The sequence below is a fragment of the Anastrepha ludens genome, chromosome 2 (assembly GCF_028408465.1).
Source record: "Anastrepha ludens isolate Willacy chromosome 2, idAnaLude1.1, whole genome shotgun sequence".
Taxonomy (NCBI): domain Eukaryota; kingdom Metazoa; phylum Arthropoda; class Insecta; order Diptera; family Tephritidae; genus Anastrepha; species Anastrepha ludens.
Genome location: NC_071498.1, coordinates 158,650,890 through 158,669,184, shown reverse-complemented (window position 1 = coordinate 158,669,184; position 18,295 = coordinate 158,650,890). Strand labels below are relative to the sequence as shown.

The 18,295-nt window shown below is 38.3% G+C and overlaps 1 protein-coding gene across 3 annotated transcripts in view; it reads left to right on the top strand.

The window, feature by feature from the left end:
• Window positions 1-539: 539 nt before the first annotated feature.
• Window positions 540-18,295, top strand: part of LOC128855680 (titin) — a 120,131-nt gene continuing 102,375 nt past the window's right edge. For all 3 annotated transcript variants that reach the window (XM_054090791.1, XM_054090793.1, XM_054090792.1), the window contains exon 1: window positions 540-705. The gene's annotated coding sequence lies outside the window, so the exon portion shown is untranslated. The remainder of the gene's footprint in view (window positions 706-18,295) is intronic.

Below are 18,295 nucleotides of genomic sequence, written 5' to 3'. Positions count from 1 at the left end.
TTGTTGAAGATCACACAGTGTTGGAAGGTGTTTGCCCGAGATTGCTATTGCATTATCATCGGCATATGAAATATTCACACCTCGCATTTTTTCAAATTCCTGAAGAAGATTATTGACAGTCAGGCTCCACAGAAGCCGAGGTGTAATCTACCTCCCTGTGGTGTATCTCTGATCGAAAATTTCTTATTGGATGTTTCACTCAAATCGGCGCGTATCATCCGCCCGATTAGTATTCGTTCTATAAACGAGAGAAGCGCTCTGTTTCAAGGAGTGTAAGGAATAACAAAAAAGAATACTGTGGGTATACCCACAACTTAATAATTATTTTTTTTTCATTTACTAGTTAAAAATGCATTAATATTTTCTCTAAAAAAATCAGCTTTTCTCGCATTCGACCACTGTCTCAACTGTCAGTGTCAAATTTCGTGCAAGCTCTGCGCAAACTCTACAATTGCCTGCTGGTGGTGTCAATGTCAAAATATTCACTAATGGCATTTATATTTCACACAAAACTATTCAGTTGCTTTGAACGCCTTCTACTATCAACTTGTCTAAAATCCGGAAAAAAACAGTGAATACATTTAGTGCACGGGGAGAAAAAAGACAGGAGAAGCATTGACCGCAAATGCACCTCTCCAGCAACACCTCCGCCAACACCACCCGAGAGCAAACAAAGCAAGCAAACACAGCAGCGAATAGTGAAGGGTAACAAAGATAATAGAAGAGGAAATAAAGAAAATGTGGAATTGAGAAAGTTAACAAAACAAAATGGTGCTTGATGAAACCGTGAAAAGAAACAATAATAAACGCATGGGAAAAAAGGAGAATTCGCTGCGAGAAAACTGCAAAGTCTACCACCCACCCAACTGAGGCAGAATAAACCACGAGACAAAGCGGCTGGCACGACATAACATTGTACACCAATACAAATGCCTACGCACACACACACACACACACACATGCCAGCAAACTAGCAAGCAACCCACGTTCCACACCCGCCACCCAGTTGCATTGCACTAGTGGAACTCGTTGAGTGGGTAGAAGGCAGAGCGAGAGAGTATGCTAAGTGAGCGCAGTTAGAAGACATGTGCGTGTGTGTGTGTATGCATGGAAAACGATAAACTACGTGCACAAACACACACACACACATGTGTAATATATACCACACCGTTAGCCTTGATATTCTTGATGGATGTTTCGTTACTTGCTTCATTTGCGGTGAGGGACGGACGCTCCGTTAATAAACGCGTTTGTTTGTCCGTTCTCGATTGTGTGTGCGTTTGTGTGTACATGTTTGCTTGTGTGCTAAAAACGTGTTGTCCGTTGAGGTCATAACAGTGCAACGATTAGTATCTGCTGCACTGATATGCTACTTTTGTGCGACTATTTTTTTTTTGTGCTGAATTATTTTTCTCAAAATAATTTTGGTTGTGTTTGTGAAAAACTTTGCTTAAACATGAAAATATCTAAAAAAAAGTAAGGTAAAGTAATTGAAAACTGTGCCACTGTGTGTTAAATAACCATAAATCGATTGAGGTGCTTGCACAAAAACGAAAACTAAGAAAAGGAAATCATTTTTTTTTTTAATTTTCTTTTTCATTTGTGCAGATTTGTGTTACCCATCCGCCGTGGCGTACAAGAAAGCGGAACTCACCTCTTTACTGTACTCGGTGTTTACTTATCTCCTTAAGCAGCACAATTTGTTTTTATTGCAATTTTGGGAATTGGTTACGTGGCAACTTTTTCGTTAACTCTGTGCTCTTGTGGGTTTTGTACCATTTGTGTGTATGTGTGTGTGTGTGAGTATTTTGCCGCTTTTGTTTTACTTCATTGTTTTCGGATGAAAAAAAACAACAAAAAGCACATATCTCTTGATTGTGAAGCATTATGAAACGTGTTTTGTTTTTAAAGTGATTCCCAAGAGAGCATAAAACGGCGTGCTTGTTGAAATTTTCCCAAAATGCTTGCAATAAAAAAAACATCATGAGTGGCTTGTGCGTTCAAACATCCTTAATATCATACTTATACCCATAAATCTACCTGGAAAATCGCTGTAAATATGTTTATGTTCAAATTAAATATTTTGCAGAGCTTGAGGTTTCGTGACACAAGGGATTTTTTTTTCAATATTTAAATGAGTTTTTTTTCTCGTTTTTTTTTTATACGAAAAATCAAGTATTATACATGCATACATAGCTCTGTATTGTATGTGAATATCTATTACGAAAATGCCACCTGGATCAAAACGTTCCCGAAATATATTCAGAAAATTCGAAATACAAATTTCTTCCTCAAAAGCGATATTGTCGCCTTCAAAGTAGTCCCCATCCACAGCCAAGCAGTTATGCCAGCGTTTAACCCAGCTCTCGAAACATTTCTGGAACTCTATTTTCGCTGTAGCCATCAGAGTCGTCTTCCATTTTTCCATTACTTTCTTTCGCCTCTTAAAACGCGTTCCCCGTGAGATTTTTTTACTCGATCAAAGAGAAAAAAGTTGCAAGGAGCCTATCAGGTGAATTCGATGGCTGCTGTAAGGCACTCATGTCGTTCTTGCTCAAAACTTCACGGCTAATGGTGGCGCTGTGCGACGGTAGCATCATTGCACCAAAATTTCCCGAGTTATTTTTCCACAAGTCCTTTCTGCTTTGGCCAATCGCTTCACATAAACATCTCATAACGCCCAAATGTTAGTCCTTTTTAACAGTCTGACCTTCTGCCGAAAATTCGTGCTGTACAATGTCGTTGAAATCCATAAAAAACGTGAGCATCGGTTTCTTTTCGACTGACTCTTTGACATGGTTTTTTTTTGGTTTTGGTTCATTCGGAGCTCTCCACTCACTCGCCCAATATCTGGATTGATCGTACTCATAAACCCACGTCTCGTCGCCATTAATGATGCGTTTGAAGAATGTTGGTTCGGATTCAGCATTGGAAATCATGTCATTAGCGATACCAACGCGACCCTATTAGCATGAAACTCAGGTTTTTGGGTCAAACGCAAATCATTCAATACAATGACCTAAGAGATCCATAACAAATGTTCAAGTCCTCTGCCTCTTTTCAAGCTTTCTGATGTCTAGTTTGCGTTTATTGATAAACTTTTCTGTCACTTTAGTGATGTTTTCATCAGTTTTCGATGCCGACGACCTACCACTACATTCGTCATTCTCGATGGACTCTCTTCTGAAGCGTTTATTATTGTTATTATTATTATTATTATTTCTTTAAGCGCAGATTATGTGGCGCATAGTGCTAAAGATAATGATTTCTACATATTTCTAGCGCTTGCAATTTGCCTCAATTAGGTCCAGGTGAGATCGCTGCGAGTTATTTCGTCATGCGCGCAGCGTCGCCAGGATCCTCTTGGCTTCCCCTGCGTTTATACCATTGTAGATGCCATTCCCATATTTCTACGATTTTCGCACCATTGAATCCATTTTTAAAACAAAATTTAATTCAAACTCTTTGCAGCAAATTTAAATCCATTTTAAAACTGTAAAATAAAGAAAACACAGGCAGAGTAAGATTTACTCAAGAAGGGCGTAACTTTTACAAATGTCAAGCAATAGCGATACAATTTTGGTAAGAATGTTAATCACAGACCTCACAAAAACAAAAAAGCGAACTCAAATTGGTTCACTTAGAGCGTCACTGGACTGTTTTTCCGTGAACTTTTCGATAAAGGTGGTATATTTCTGATTCAATAAAAAGGTTTCCTAGTCCTAGATTTAGTAGCATTCACTAAACACTTATGGGATATGTTTATGCATTTACAATAACAATAACCCATAGTTTTCGATAGTGTAAAATACTAAAAAGTAAATAATGAACGACGTAAATATCTTTTATGGGCGTCAATTATTTTTATTTAAAATTTTAATGACATTCGTATGCCTTGCCCGTCATCTAGCGCTAAGATTCCTCATTGAAAAATCTCATTCAGATCATCCGGATCTCTTTTCGGAATCCACTGTCGTTGATTTCATGTGAAAATATTTTCTACTAATCAATGGTTCTAAATTCCCTGGTGAAACTTTAATTTGCATATCAAACTTGATGTTATCCAGAATATCAGAATCTAGCCATTTTATTGGTCGAACAAAAATTTTTCCGAATATACCAAAGCAACATCAATTCGAATTTATATATATTGTATATATATACATTAGGGCGGGTCGATTTAAAAATCGCTCATTGCTCTATGAAAATCGTATTCTAGGGATCAAAATAAGAAACTTTGCCGAAGGAACCATACCTCTAAAACGAATTCTGATGTCCCCCAATTTGGGTCGAACTTTTTGTGTATTTTGTGGGGAGGCAAAAAAATCGCCCATTGCTCTGTGAAAATCGTATTCTAGGGATCAAAATAAGAAACTTTGCCGAAGGAACCATACCTCTAAAACGAATTCTGATGTCCCCCAATTTGGGTCGAACGAAAAATCCCACTTTGACCCATTTAGAGTGCTCCAATCGAGTCCAAATGTATGACCGACCCCCACTAACTTTGGACGGCCGATCCACCCATTCCAGTGGCACACCCCCTGGAACTCCCCTCGGGGGTTCCCCATTCAATCATTTTAAAATATCACCATTTTTGGCCTTTACATGAGAAAAGAAACTAAAAAGTTCGACCCAAATTGGGGGACATCAGAATTCGTTTTAGAGGTATGGTTCCTTCGGCAAAGTTTCTTATTTTGATCCCTAGAATATGATTTTCATAGAGCAATGGGCGATTTTTTTGCCTCCCCACAAATCGACCCGGCCTAATATACATATATATTTTCCCGCAGTTCCTGGATGAGCATTATTATAATTTGGTTTATTTAACGCTAAGAAATTAATTTGGCCTCAGTAACGGCCTGTTTTTATCACATCTGCTTTTACATGTCGCCTCCACGTATTGGCTGGTCTCGCACATCTTTGACTTCTTTGAGGGCTTCAATCTAGCGCTCCTGTGATGCCATCTTATCCCGCAACGTATGCCCGATACAATTCCACCTACACCACATATGTGGATAGATGCTTGCTATATCGCATCCCAAAGGTCAACATTGCTTTTAAGGTCTTACCAGAACATTCGCATAATCTTACGAAGACAACAGTTAAGGAAAGATTGCCGCATTTGTAGGGCTTACGCTGTTATATTCCATGTTTACCACCCATATAAGACGACGACTGTCTTCACGTCTCCGTCGACTATCCTTAGCTTCGTACGTCTGCAAATGTGAGTCGCTCTCCATACCTTATCTTAGATATTTGGGTGCATATGTCCGCTGCTGACTCACCAGGCTTTAAAATAATAATCTCGAAGTAATAAAATGCATCCACTTCTTTTAACTGAGTCCCAGCAATCTAGAGAGTTTGGATTTCGGAGGTATTGATGTCCATTGCCTTTGCTTTTGCGATTTTGATTTTAAGTCGTCTTCGTGCTACAGCCGTCGCTTACCGCTTGTAGTTTTTTTTATATATGCAAGTGACTACACCGTAATTAAGTATTTAGATTTTTCTTTCTTAGGAGGAATAAACTGCCACACTTTCTATAAAACAATTCGGGCTACACCTTTGTCTATCAGATTCCATTTAGTAAGACTTGCAAAATTAAGAAAAAAATATTTTTCATCAGCATTGGTTCATTGCTTCGTTACGATTCCTTTAAGCATCTTTCCGACAGATTTCTTGAGCTTCAACTGTGCTTTTTTCGCTTTCTCTTGTAAGCGTTATAATAGGGATTTAGAGACAATGCCATTTTTTCAAGTGCTGGTCTGCATTTTTGTTTCTGTTATAAAGTGGCTCACATTCCTTTAAATGTATAACTCTGTTTAAGCAATTTATAATATTAATACATGAATAAAATTGAATTTAAATTAAACTTCATTTTTTTTTAATTCTGACTAGCCCTAACACCACTAACCGAGACATTAAATTGTTCCTCACTTTAAAGTGCCCTTTGATTATTTTCTGTCGTCATGATAAGGTGGCCTATAAAATCAAGGGCTGGTTGAAAAAGTAGCCCTTAATAGTTTATTGATTATCGAATTTTTCGAATCAGTTTAAATATTCTTTTTGATATCGAATTTAGTTAATTTTGAAAAGGGTTGGACATTTTGCACTACCACTAATTTTTTAGTGGTAGATGAAATAAGGGTTTCATTCACACTAAATCTTCAGTTTGTCAGTGTTTAATTATCGGCTTATTGCACTTATTATTTAGTGGCAACATTTGGCATAACCCTGTTTCTAAAGTATTTTCGGACCAATTTCAGCCCAAATCTCTCTTTTACTTTCAATTTGAGCTCATTGAATTTGAGCTCACCGTACGGAAAGTGTGAATTCTTACGCCCCACAAAAAATTGTGTTCCACAAATTTCCCATGCTATTAAAATCCCTAGTGCATCATGGCCATCACAGAACAAAGATCTGGTGCTCCCTCAACCACTCCAACGATGTTCTTGAGACACGAATTGTTGCGCTGTTCTGCTGGGAGACGCAGTCAGCGTCTATTTTTTCTGCCGATAAAAGTACATTTTAGCATTTCGTTGTAAATGTTTGAGTTCATTTGTGAAGCAACAAAGTTAATTTGAGACTTTCCAATTAAAGAGTACGCCGCTTTCAGCATAACGATCCCACCTCCAAAGTTTATTTTCGTCAACCGAACATTAATACTCTCAGTGTCAATTGAAGTATTACTTTCACACCAATAACAACCCGAGCAGTCACATCGGAGAAGCCAGCTGTGTTCCAGTTGTCCATTGTATGTGTCTGCGAACAAATTCTAGCTGTGCCGTTATTTGTTGTAGTTTAAGCGAGAGTTCGCAGAGCAGTTTCTCACATTTAATGTAAGCTGTCGATCATAAAATAAGGGGCACATAATTTTTGAACACTGGCAGGTTGAGTTTTCTTTGTATTTCAGTAGCATAGAGCCTATTTTCGGTTTCTTCGTGTATAATCGCCTTAATTTGTCTCTTTGACAATTGACTACCTTTTGACGATTTTTTGGTGTCATATAATTATTTCTTTTATTTTATTATTTTAAGTTTTTAGCTATTTTAGTTATTAATTTTTTTATTTATTCCATATTAGATGATTCATTTTGTGCAAGACTCTACCATGACTTGAATCCTTTTGCAAAAGAGACAACAGACAAGCAATGGAGTGCATGAAGGTAAAAAAAAAGGTTTCAATCACGCAAAGTTTCTTTTTTTGTAATAAAGAAAATTTCCCAAAAAAGTGTAAAAGTTATTCGAAAACAAATTTAGATGATTGATTTTGCGCCACTGTATACATGACCCTACTACGACTTGAATCCTTGCAGTTCTTGTAAGAGACTCTACTATGCAGTCCATTAGATACCAAGTCCTCTTCGTATTTGCATAGAAACTTAAACAGAGAACTTCAAATGTCCTTCAAAATGTTACCTGACGCTTTCAAGCATTTCACTTGTATTTGTTTTCTAACAGACACAGTTAGCTGGCATTAAGCGTAGAAACTGCATTTAACTGCTGGGAAATTAAGTTTGTGTGTCACGAACAAACTGCCAAGCGCTTAATCTGGCTTAGCAAACACTTATCTTGCCTTTCTAGCAACATGTAAAGTGCAAGTAAGCAGAGTCCCACATACTCTGCTGAATGCACAACTACATATGTGTATGTATGTACGAGTACGAGTATGTGGGTGTGAATGTGTGCGAATTTTTGCTTGGTAAGATAATACTTGAATTACTACACTAGCAAACAAATGTAAGCGAATTTAAGTGAAATATTTCTTGAAAACTATGTATATGAAATCAGTTGAATTATACAGATGGCTAAATTTGACTATTTTCTTTCGCTTTTTTTAAAAGGTGATTATTTTTATAAAAGTGAGGTACACTTTGTTTTACAAAATCCATATAAAGCTAGATTTCAAATTTTATTAAAAAATTAGAAAAAATTCTACGAGCTTCAAGTCCCAATTTTATGGTTTTTAAGTAGAATTTCAGCAGATTAAATTTTAGTACAATATAATAAAGTGCAGGTTGAAAGTTGCTAGAAAACCCCGTTGATTATTTTATATGTTTTCCTTGACGGTGCTACGCTTTTCCCCCTTATAACAAATCCACAACATTTTTTATTAATAGGTCTATTTATAAGTTCGTGCGGTTTTACAACAGATGGCGTAACTTGATTATTATTCCATCGATCCACATTTCCAAACATTAATTGGAGAGCTACTGTCGTAAGGCACAAACGTCAGTATAAGTTTTTTATTTGAAGCGTAAACAACAATATTTTTACCACACTTGAAAATGTCGAATTTCGTGCCAAATAATGTGTTTTTGCGGGGAATTCTTCTTCATTATTTTAATATGAAGAAAAAAGCAGCCGAAAGTCATCGTATCTTGGTGGAAGTTTATGGTGAGCATGCTCTATCTGAGCGAACGTGCCAGAAGTGGTTTGCACGCTTTAAAAGTGGTGATTTTGGCTTGGAAGACGAAGAACGCGAGGGTGCGCCGCCAAAGTTCATGGATACCGAATTGGAGGAATTGCTCGAACAAGATCCGGCTCAAACGCAAGAAGAGGTTGCAAAAACTTTAAGAGTTGATCAATCAACCATTTCCAAACGTTTAAAAGCCATGGGAATGATCCGAAAGGTAGGCCATTGGGTGCCGTATGAATTGAAGCCAAGAGACGTTGAACGCCGTTTTATGGCATGCGAACAACTGCTTCAACGGCACAAAAGAAAGGGTTTTTTGCATCGAATTGTGACTGGCGATGAAAAGTGGGTCCATTACGACAATCCAAAACGTCGGGCAACGTATGGATACCCTGGCCATGCTTCAACATCGACGTCGGCGCAGAATATTCATGGCCTGAAGGTTATGCTGTGTATCTGGTGGGACCAGCTGGGTGTTGTGTATTATGAGCTACTGAAACCGAATGAAACGATTACGGGGGATGTCTACCGACGATAATTGATGCGTTTGAGCCGAGCACTGCGAGAAAAACGGCCGCAATACGCCGATAGACACGACAAAGTTATTTTGCAACATGACAATGCTCGGCCACATGTTGCACAAGTGGTCAAAACATACTTAGAAACGCTCAAATGGGATGTCCTACCCCACCCGCTGTATAGTCCAGACCTTGCGCCATCCGATTACTATCTCTTCCGATCGATGCAACATGGCCTGGCTGACCAGCACTTCCGTAATTACGATGAAGTCAAAAAATGGATCGATTCGTGGATTGCGGCAAAACCGACCGAATTTTTCACAAAGGGAATCCGTGAATTGCCAGAAAGATGGGAAAAAGTAGTAGTAAGCGATGGACAATATTTTGAATATTAAATTTGTAACCATTTTACGTCAATAAAGTTTCAAATTTCGAAAAAACCGCACGAACTTATTCATAGTCCTATTACTATTATTATTGATTGGCTGTTTGTGCACTGCGACCTGAAGAGATCTATTGTGCAGCCATGTAGCCCATTCAAACAGTTTTAGGCTGTCAATAAATCTTAAAACTTCTGTAGGCTTCATTTCTACCAGGAGCTTTGAATCTATAGCCCCATTTCCCAGGTAATTTAGTCTGCGTCATGCCACTGCTGGGCAGTCGCATAGAATATGTTCTGCTGTTTCCTGAGCACCTTGCAGAGTCTACAGAAATCGTTTTCTATCGCACCTATCTTTTTCATGTGGTAACTAAGTTTACGGTGTCCTCTTAGTAGTTCAGTGTAAAGTTGTATGTCCTTTCTGCTTAGGTTAAGGATTGCTTCTGCCTTTATCCGCTGGATCTATGAGTCTTTTCGACTGCCGCATGCCCGATTGGGCTCTCCAGTAGTCGATAAGGCCTCGTTGTTCCTGCTCACGCAAAAAGGCAGTTTTGAAGCTGTTATTTAGCCCGCAGAAAGGTTCAGAACCTATGAAGGGAGTGTTTGCCCCCTTTTTCGCTAAAGTGTCCGCAATTTCGTTCGCTTCGTGCCCCTCATGTCCCAGAACCCACATCAAGGTAAAAGAATTTATTGATGCTGGAGTGTTGATGGTTTTAATACATTCTCAGACCAACCTCGGTTGGAATGAGAAGCTATCCAGCGATTTTAGAGCTGTTTGACTGTCAGAGAGAATGTTAGTATTGACACCGCGCCTACCTCTCCGTAGACATTCTCTGGCACACAGCTCTAAGGCGTGGACCTCCGTCTGATAAATGGAAGTGGTTTTTCCCATTGCAATTGCTATTTTGAAATGTGGCTCGACAATTCCAGCCCCGGCGCTACGGTCTTCCATGTTTGAGTCATCAGTATACCATACCTGTGTGCCCATTATTGCTCCACGCTGAGCGGCCACTAATGACCACTTTCAATTTCTTGGAGAATTCTAGTTTTCTTTCTTGATTGTCTTCTTTGAGGTGGAGTAGATTAGGAACCTTTAGAGCTGCACTGACTGCCTGCCAGGTCGGGCTACAAGGTAGAGTGGAATGAATCCAGTGATCATTTCTAAAGGCGCTGTGGGGCAGGTTTGCAATGCTCCCGTTACGCTCGGACAGGCTATTCTGTATACCTTGTTAAGTGTTATCTGAGTCTTAGTTTGGTCTACTTTTGGCCACCATACCAGAGAGGCATAGGTCGTTGGCGTATATTGCTCTCAAGGCGGTACGATAAGTGATTTTTCTAGGTAAAAGTTTTATCAAGGACTACTCCCAAATATTTCATGTCCCCAGATAGAGTTAAGTCGGTGTCCCCTAATTTAAAGGTCCCTAGACAACATTTTTTAGTATCGTAACTTATTTTTCAGTGCCTTTTGAACAATATTTACCTGGTGATTTTTATACCAGCTCATAGCAAGGCGGCCATAATCGAACCAGAATAGAACTGCGCCTTTATGTTGTCTTATGAATGACAGCAAACGCTTTTACAAACACTCCTTCGTATAAATTTCTTAATTTATAGTACCCGTGGTAATGATCGTTTTGCTTTTCTGGCACACACACTGGCAGATGGCTGGGCAAGCCAAATATTTTTGAAGGGCATTTATCCAATAATTTTAGCTTAAAGGCACCTAGGACTCCTCCTCTCGCACTTGCAGTTTAAAACTCAGCGTCCTGGACCTGCTGAAAGCCTGATTTGACGTATGTTTCATCGTCCATAACCACAGAGCCACATTTAGCGATGTCTTGACTGCATAAGTTTTGCTCACGTGTTTTAGCACTCTTATTTTGTTTATCATTTCGATTAGGTGCCACAATTTTTTTTTATGATCGTAAACCTTAACTTTTGCGCACTTTTGGACGTAACCTTTCGACATATAATATGAACCTGCTTTGCCGTATCTCGTAGTGAGACGCAAGTTTTTTTTTAGAAATAATGACACCACTTCTTTTCTTTTTGACTGCGATACAAATCCTTTTTTCCTTCCACTTCCAGGCCTTCGTTCAGCCGACAAGGTGTTATTAAACTTGTTAACACAGAAGTTACTTTTCGGACAATTCAAGAAAGCCCTACGAGAAACTATCTGAGGTTGAGCGCACTAGACAGGCCTAGTTTACTGGGGCGCCAACCTTTGTTCGGGACAAACCCTGAGCCATTTCGATACTTAGAACCGGCTGCCATGAAAATGTGACCGGTCTAACATTGATGATTTGCCTTCCAAGGTGAACGTTTATCTCGCCAGCCCCTCTCGCTTTTTCACTACGAGGAATCTCCAGCTTTCCCCCACTATATCCAAGGCGACCCTCTTTGCCACCTGGAAATAGAAGGTCAAACGGCAGTTAAAGGTAAAATTCGGCCAATGCCGGCCATTACCAACCCCAAAATTGTCAAAATGTCAACTTAGACAGTTTACTCTCCTTCCCGGCGCATAAAATCGAAATTTTCACTAAGGTCCAAAACGCTAGCCGGCAGTATTTTGGGTAAAGACAAAGAAATGTTATTGGCGGCATTGGACTGTGAACAAAGCGCCAGGCCTGCAAAAATACAGGAGAGCCACGGGATACCTTCTGATGTCTTCCCTGCAACACGTTTACTATGAGGGTTCCATGCTCACGACCAACGAGCACAGTAAAATGCTTGGATGTTACCGCAGGAATCAACCCTGCAGACATTTTCTAGTGCCTGAGCCACCTCCCAGGCGAGAAAGAAGACATCTTTTCGACTACACTGACAAGATCCAGGCAACTACACTGACGACTACAACTACTGGATCAGACAGAGTGCAGACAGACATAAAACGAAATTCATCGGAAGTCTCTTACCACCTTTCTAAACTACCGACTCACGAATGCCGTTATCGGAGTCCAACCGCCACACAAGCGTAACTTCGGCTCAATTACGGACTAGATATTGTAGCAAGTTAAACTCCTACTTATCTAGAATCGACTCCGACCTGTCCAATATATATTCGGCATTTAGAAGAAAGAAAAGTCAGACATTTTCTCTATTGCTGTCCCGCGCGGCATGCGGATACTTTGGCTCATCGCTCTTGAGTGATACTGACGTCCTTAGTGATATAAGTGTTGCTCAGGTGAATGGGTGTTTACTTAAAAAAAATGGTTTAAAGAGGAGTAGCAGATAAACTGCTGCTGTAGTATCACAATTGATCGACAACGGTCTAAGTGAATTGGTTTAGAGACGGACTGCCACTTCTACATACCTACCTACCTACTTCTTCTTCTTCTTAATTGGCGCGATAACTGCTTACGCAATTTTGGCCGAGTTCAACAAAGCGCACCAGATGTTTTTTTCTCATGCTAACCGGCGCCATGGCTCAACCAACGTAGCCGCTGTTTTTAGCCGAAGGCTACTATTTTCAGATAATTAAAGAGGTCTTGTCTCAAAAATACTTTTTTATTTAGTTAATCCTGTTTACGAGGGTCATTTGAAACGTCCGTGCAAAATCAGAGAGCTGGCACTCCTACGACTTATCGAGGTTATGTTTAGTTAGTAGCAACTCTTGAAAGAACACACACCAAGTTTTAGCCAGATCGGTATATATCTTTGTGTTTGGCTTTCGTTTAAATTAGTTTCTTTTTCATCACGACAACGAACCTCAGCAGTTAGAAATATGGTTCCAACTCGTTTCACGTCCCCCCTATTCGGCAGACTTGTCTCTCTCGGATCTCGTGGACTGAAATTAAAATGAAATTTGAAAAGGTCGAGCCAAGGAGCACCAGGAGACTTGATGGCTCCTAAAACACTCAGGCTAAAAAACCCATTATATTTAAAGCTTCTGGATAGGCGGTAGATAGTCAAGGAGGGAAGGAGAAAAGTATCAGAGAAAGAGATAGTAAAGATTAGAGACAGAGATAGATATAGTTAGTGAGAACTATCCAGATTCTTTGGCAAATCTGTAGATATTCTCCAGTTTTAGAGAACGAATATTACTCATTCTCACGACATCGGCACCCAAAACTTGTAGCCGTGCTCTAGCAAAGGCAGGGTACTTACAGAGAAAGTGCTCAGTGCTATCCGCCCCCTTCAAGCACGACAGGCATATTGGGTCCTCAATAATTCCAATGGTAGTCATATGCTGACCCCATGGGTTGTGTCCTGTAATGATACCGACCATCAACCGAATGTCTTTCCTTCTAAGTTTTAGTTGTAGAAAGTTTGACAGTTTTCTATTCGGGCTTGTCACAAAACAATTTGCAGTTCTGCAGTGCTCTAGACCGGGCCATCGCTCTTTATGTAGATTGCCTACATAGTCGCTGATCCAATTCATGGTTCCTGCAGAACTTATTCCGATTACTGGCTCTGGCCTTTGTGGGGGAACCGCTGATTCACGGTTGGCCAATTCATCGGCAATTTCGCTTCCTTGAACACCGGAGTATCCTGGGAACAATATAAGTACAATCTTATATTGTCTTGAGGCTTACTTCGCGTTCTCCAGGGCCTTCAGTGTAGCCTGACTGTCACTGAAAACTCCAATCTGTTTCCCGCTCCATCTCCTCCCGTGGACTACTAGAGGGTTTTCCAATAGAAGGATATTCAAAAAAAATGCTATGTTTTAATATAAATGATCGGATGTTTATTTCATTATAAAGAGAAAGGTCTGCCGTTAATAGCGGAAAATAACATCAGGCAAGTGACCACCACGACCAGGCTTACAGGACAATATCCTTTTCATGAAATTTTCCATAACCGAATTGCAAAGGGGCTGCCCTATGTCCTCGATAGCCTCACGAATTCCATCTTTGAGTTCTTGAATCGGCCCTGAGCTGTTGGCGTAGACCTTCTCTTTCACGTGGCCCCAAAGAAAAAAGTCACAAGGTGTTCAATTACAAGATCTCGGGGGCCAATTGTGGTCACCTCTTCGAGAGATAACTCGGTCCGGAGACTTTTCCTGTAAAAGATCAATGCTTTCGTTGCTTATGTGGCACGTAGCGCCGTCTTATTGAAAATAAACCTTGTCCAGATCAATACTATCCGATTCCGGCCATAAAAAATCGTTAATCATCTCTCGATAGCGCAATCCTACTCAAAATAACACCTGTTATTGGAAAACCTTTTTTCCCATAATTTGCAAATTTGAAGAAATGGCTGATGGGAAAAAGATTATAATCAAATTCTTCGGTGATTGCAAAAACGAATGGCTATTTTTCAGACTTGGCCGAATTCTATCATTCGGACGGGCACAACAAACTAGAACAGCGTTGAACGAAGTGTATACGCCTAAAAGGAGGCTATGATGAAACATTAAAAAAAAAGATTTACGCCGAACAAAGTAGATTTAATTCTTGCACGTACTTTTCAGGATTTTGAACTGGGCTTTCATGCAGTTCAGCTCCACCTGAGTTTTGAACTCTTCTTAGACCCTTGCATGCCTATATTTATTTAAAAAAAATGTAATTTATCGACCACAAAAATACTCTTCATTATCCAAATCACGCTTTCCATTTTAATCTCTGAAAATATTTTCTCTGGGATTGCTAACAATTACGTCGCAGTTGCTTGAACTGGGTCAAGATAAAAAAATTAAATCGACAAACAAACAAAAAAAAAATAAAAAATTAAGAAAATAAATGAATAAGTGGTGAGAAAGAGCGGAAAACCTAGATAACTGAAAGATAATCGTGGCAAATGCTTAGACACACACACACACATACACACACTCACACACAAAAAGAAGCAAATAAAAGTAGCAGCACAAACGCATAAAAGGAAAATTCAGTGTAAGACAACTCAAAGCAAGAAAAAAATACTAAAAAAAGATGTTGCAGAAAAATATCAGCCAAAGTAAAAGTGCTTGCCTACGTAAAAAGTGTAGAAATATGACAGAGCACAGAGCATTTATCATTCATAGAGACGTATTAGCTTACATAAAATATGCATACTCGCAAATGTATTTGTGTGTGTGTGTGTGTTATTCGTAACTGCGTGGCACAAATACATTCCAATTTGATTTCCATGCTTTCTTTCCCACTTTTGTGTGTGCGGAGCGAGTGAGAATGGCAGTTGAATTCTTAAAAAAATATATTTGTTGAATCTCGAAGGCAAACAATGGTGCATGGTTGATATGTTAATGCCTGAAAATATGCAACGGATTTATATAATACGCATATATTTAAGTTATATAAATAGAAATCATTCCTCTGAACTCAATTGCAAACTTTCCTACTCGTGTTGTGAAATCAGTTTTCTCGGCTTCTTTTCCTTCCATTCCTTCATGGGGTTTTCGTTTTCTTTTGGGTGAAGCTTTTCAAGGCTCGCCGTTGCACTGCAATTGGAAACTATCTTTCTGCTTGCCAATAAATGGCTCTTTTGCGTGTTTCTGTGTGTGTGTGTACGTGTGCATGGAAGTCTACTTAAGCATTTCTGCTTGCCATCTTTGTTTTTTAAGTTTCTGCAGTTTTTGTGCCAGCAGCCGAAAATAATTTTCAATGCCACAGTTTTTTGCTTTGAACTGTAGGCAAATGGGCGGCGTATTGCTGCGGCCTTTGATTGCGATTGTATAATACACACGCAAATATGTACATTTATGTGAAGTAGGTGAACTGTGTACATAAGTAAATACCCAGTAGGAAATCGAGCTATAGCCAGACTAGTACAGGGCAAATACGCTTTTGTGGTGGTACAAGACTAATGCAGCTGTATACTAGGCGCCTTCGATTCGCTACTTCTCTGTTCGCTATGTTTGGGCTCTCTAAAAAAATTAAAATATAAAATGAAAATAAATTCTGAAGAAAAATGAGAATTAGGTTAACGAATGTTGGGGCATATTTTGGCAGCCTTCGAGTCTAAGAATAATAGAATGATTACGCAGATGGATGTAGGATTTCGCGAGTAATTTTGCTGTAGGTTAGCATTAAATGAGTTGTGAGAGAGAACTACCTGGAAGATGTCAAAATAAGCGAACTTTTGAAGCGAAAATTTAAATTTAGAATAGATTAATGTAAACATTGGAAGTAATGGAAATATTAAAGATATTAGAAAGGAAAATATGTAGTTGGTTATATGAAATTCACATTTTTTTATTTTTATTTTGTAATTTAATATTTTTTATAATTTTTTTTCTCTCTTTCAAATAAGCCTTTATTCTTGATTTTTAAAATAACATTTTTTTTTGTCGCGGTCTTGTGCGTTTTCTTCCTTTAAGGGGTCCCGTTGTCTAGAGCTCGAAAACTTAGGGTATTTTCAGGAATTTTTTTTACAATAAAAAAAGAAAAAACGATATTAAAATTTTTTAGACTTTTTATTTTAAAAAAATTGTTTTTAATTTTAATAATTTTATATATGGCGCTGAAATTTACCCTCCCGAAAAATTGGACCCGGACGTTGTTAACCATTTTGGCTCTTCTATTTATCTGAAACACAAAACCCAAAGAAATTATTATTCTGTATGACTGTAGCTATGTCCCGCTACTAGAATAAAAGAAAACTGACAAAATGGTGCGGTTTTGAATTTCACACTCTAAAAACCGTGGTTTTTTCCGCAGGTTTTTAATTAAAAAAATTCGAAATAGTTGAAATAATTGTATGACTGAGTAGGGCGATAGCCATTGATGCTGTGAACAACATGGTAAAATTTCAGACGATTAGGTAGAAAAGTTTTTGGTTTTTTTTTTTTTTGACAACACCTGGCCTAAAAAGTCATTTCGAGATAAATGAGGGCGCGGACTGCTCTCTATCTAGTTAGTAGGCTGTAGTAGCTAGAATATTTGGAATTTCCGCAAGAAAACTTCACAGTATATTCTTATGTTACTATACTTTCAAATTATCAAAAAACAAAAAAATCGATTTTTTGAAATTTCTAGACCACCTACTCGACATTTTTTTATGTAAGAAAATACTCAATGCAGCAATCGGCAGAAAAAATTATCAAAAATCAACGCAATTTGTTAACCTTTTGAAACTTGCGCTTTATTATACCGAAATTCAAAGCTCTGTGAAACTGCATACCCGAAATTTTTCTAAAAATTCTAAGTAAAAAGTTTCAAATTTAGATGAACATTTTTTTGAATTGTTACAAATTTTATGCAAAGTTCGAAACTTGGCTTTATATGGTTTTTATTGTAGGGTTAATTGTGTTTTTATAAAAGAATACTTTAAATTAAAAAGTAAGTAAATAAATAGTCAAAACTGTATGTATGTATGTATGTTTATTAAGTAGAAAATAAAATCTGTTCGAATTTCGACCCAAGTTCTCTTAAAACTAAATAATAATTGGCGCGAACGCTTCTGTTAGCTGTTTGGCCGAGATGCTGCTCCTATTTGTAGGGTGCGTTTTAATGTTATCCTACAAATGGAGAGACCTACAGTTTTATGCAGACTACGAACGACAAATAGTTTTTTATGAGGAACTTTTTCATGGCAGGAATAAACTCGGAGGTTTGTCAAGGAACTATCCCTATTAGACAAAAATTCTCTTTAATTAATAAGATATACTAATTAACTGGAAGCTAACTCCCGAAGCACTTCACTGCGTATTTTTCACATATTTATCAGCTCATGCAAATTATAAAGAAAACTTTTCTGAGTCATTCAGCTGACTTCAAATATAGTACCGCTCTCTTTGCATTATCTCTGATTCCTTGGCGTCTATTATCGACAGCAGGCGCATTTTATTCTTTCTTTTATTAATTAATTAGTAAAACAAAGAATAAAATGGAAGGTAAATTCGAAACATAAAAAAAATTGTAAATAAAAAACAAATCAAACCAAAGCAATTACACTAAAAACTGTTTATAGCAGCTAATGCGAATTATTTATTTTTTAAATCTAACAGTATACAGCCATGGGCATATAAATAGCACTTTTAGACTTTGAAAGCAAAAAGTTGAATATGTTTTTAAATAATTTTGTTTTATTGGGGAAAAAGCTACATAAA